Below are 3,239 nucleotides of genomic sequence, written 5' to 3'. Positions count from 1 at the left end.
AGCCTCGTCTTCCTTATCTGTAAAGTGGGACTATGTGCACGTGAAGTGCTTGGAGGAGGGCGGCTATTCCCTTCCCAGCACTCATTCCAGGAAGGGCAGAGCCCCGCACGGGATCCTCACTTTCCTGGCAAACCTGCTCTGTCCCCGGCATCCTGTCCCCCCAGGGGAACCTTCCAGCAGACTGTTCCCTCCAGTGAAACCAGCCGCCCTGCTTCCTGCAGCTCTCCTCTTGTCATCTTTCCGCAGACACTAATTCCCAGGCCCAAGCCCATCCCTCTCCCGCCTGCCTGAGCCCTGAGACACCCCAGGTCCTGCCACCTGAGGCCCTCCTCTCTGTCCCATCCGGCTGACTGTCCATTGCCCCCCTCAGACTGGGAGGTTAAGAATTGTGTTTTATTACTGAAGCTACTGGACCGTGCAAGTCGTGTATGGCCCTTCGTGTCTCGGGCACCATTACCCCCTTGCCCATTCTTCAACTCCGCATTTTGATCCAGGAAAGCGGCACAGTCCCTGGGCTGCCTGCCACCTCCAACAGCCCCCGGGGGCTTGGCAGACAGACAGCCACCTGTCTCAGGAGGCTCAGGTGGATGCCGGCAGGCAGAGGAGGCCAAGAGGCCTCTCCACCAGAGACCTGCAAAAACCCCCTTCCGGGGCTAGATGCTGTCGAAAAACCCCATTCAATTACAAGGTCCAAACTCAGCCAGGCAAGGCAAATGCTGTGGGGCCAAGTGGAACTCTCCAGAAAACCCCTTACCTAACTGCTGCCCTCAGAACTCCTTTTGCCTCTTTTCCTTCCCCTGCTCTGCTGGCTGCCATCTCTTGGGGAGGGGGGGAGGCAGGGATTGAGATGCTTATGGGTGGGGGTGGAGTGGGAGGAACGCGGCTTGGCCCCTAGGGGGGCAGCTGAGATTTATGGGACTGGATTTTTACAGGCTGGGGAGAGGCCCCAGGCAGGAGCTGTGGAGCCCAACAGAGGAGCAAACGCATAAAAAGCTCCGGACTTGAAAGCTGAGCGGCAGGTACCCCCAGGCCTGTGGGTGGTGAGAGATTTACGGCTCTTGCACAAGGCCTGGAGGGGGCCTGGGGAGCTGCAAGGACACTTCAGAGCCAGAATAACTCCCCACCAAGGCCTTCACCTTTCTCCTCTAGGAAAAAAAAATTACTCACCGATAGAACAGGTTGGAGCTGCCAGAAAGATAGTTATCGCCATGGGGACCCGCCCACCTGGAGACTAGGTGACTCCCAACTTCCTCCCCCACCCCAGACTCTCCTTTCTGCCCCCAGGTCAGGGAGAGGTGCCTGGGGCCAGGTGGGCAGTTGGGAGGGGGGGCTTCCAGAATGGTCCTCCTTCTGGAGGTAGGGACGCTCGCTCGTGGTCCCACGGCCCCTTTTCCCACGAAGTGGGGGCAGGAGGGGAGGGTGGGTTCTGGCCAATTCTGGAAGAGTCCCAAGATTTCAGGAACACTTTCAGAGTATGTTTGTGGGGTAGGAGTCTTCCGGGAAGGGAGACAGGAATGACACAATCAGGACGGGAGAACACAGAGAGCTCCATGCCCCTGCACCTGGTGGCCATCTTTCGTTTAAGCCAATGCGCCAAAAGCTGAGCTGGAGGTGACCAGCCCAGCCCCTGCTCTCAGCTCTTACCCACCTAACTCAGCTGCGGAGTTTCCCTTGGGCCTGACCCCAGGCTCCTCTCCCTGTCCAGGAAAGAATTATCTAGTAGTCAATGGCTCTGTGTCGAGGGCTTGACATCACGGGGGTGGGGGGGGGAACTCAATGGGTTTAAGGGTATGTTTCCGCTTCCTCCCAGACTCTGGACTCTGCACCCCATCACCCAAGTCCCCCCCATGTCTCCTACACCTTCATGGAGCAGCTCTGAACCTCAGCAAGGTGGAGGAGGGGTGCGCTGCTAACCACTTAAAAGGGCCCCGGGGAAGCATCCCAGGACAGGTGAGGAGCTAGAGTCTTTGAACTGGGCGGGAGGGTGGGGGTTGCCGGAAGATGGAAATCCTGGGCCAGCTGCTTGCAGTACTAGAGGCAGAGGGATGGGGAGGAAACTCCATAAAAGGCTGACCCACCCTCTCTCCAGTCTAGCCTTCCCCTCCCCACTCCCCAGTCCAGCCTCCCAAGACCAGAGCTGGCGCTGAGACAGCCAACTGAGTCATGTCTCGGGTGCCCAGCCGGGTGGGCACAGACTTGCCCATGGCCAGGCCCCACCCTGAGTAGCCGGTCAGCACTCCCCCAGGGAACAGGCCAGGGGCACAAGTGGGGAAGAGGACAGAAGAACTGCCCTTCCAGGCCAGGCTCTGCTCTAACACAGCCCAGCAGGGAAGAGGTTGGGGTGGGAAGCCCAGTGCTGGGTGGCAGGTGGGTTGGGAGCGCTGCTATACTCTCCTTTCTCCTTCCTTCTGCTGACTGGCAAGTGGGGAAGGGGAGGAAGACTCACTTGAGGTCAGTGTTTTAGTAGGGATGGAGAGGAAGTCAGAGAGGAAAATGGCTTTGCTCCCTGGGTCCCCAACCCTCTCCCTACCCCCGCTCCTGCCACCAGCTTCAGACTCCAGGCTCAAGGAGGAGTGGGCCGGGCTGGTCAGGACCTGCCTCCAGCCTGCCTTCCTCTCCAGCAGGTTGGGGGAAAATTACTCTCCTGGTACTGCTTTTTATTTTTTGAAGCCAGATCAAAGGTGGGACCCAGCTGGGAGCCCTGGTAAAGGCTCAGCAGTGTGGAGCCCGGCAAGTAGGAGACGTGGGAGGGCCAGGCCCAGGGGGTCAGGGGCTAGAAGAGAGTCAGGAGTGGAGCTGGGAGGGGAGTGCCCAGTCAAGGATCAGGGACATGAAGGATCCAGGCAAGGCCATGGCTGTGGGCAGTGCGGTTTCCACAGCTGCTCTCCCCAAGCAGGGACCCACCCGCAGAGGTATGACTCCCCATCCCAGTGTCCAACCCAACTGGGATGGTGCAGAGATCAGCCAAACATCATCCCACTTTTACTTCATTGCCTTCTTCCGCAACTTGCTCTGGGACACTGTTTAGTGTAGCCGGGAAGCTTTTAGTTTAGATAGCCACGTTCCCCCCTGCTGCAGGGAGGAAAAAAAAAAGCCCATGTCCCCTTCCACGTCTGAGTTCAGACTAGAAAGCAAGCATCTCCTTATTTCTTTTATTTTTATTTATTTATTATTTTTTAAATTTATTTTTTAAAAGATTTGACAGAGAGATAGAGAGCACAAGTAGGCAGAGCGGCAGG

This window comes from Meles meles, chromosome 18 (assembly GCF_922984935.1).
Source record: "Meles meles chromosome 18, mMelMel3.1 paternal haplotype, whole genome shotgun sequence".
In the NCBI taxonomy this organism is placed as follows: Eukaryota; Metazoa; Chordata; class Mammalia; order Carnivora; family Mustelidae; genus Meles; species Meles meles.
The sequence above is the reverse complement of the archived record's forward strand: the minus strand, read 5'-3'. Positions refer to the sequence as shown.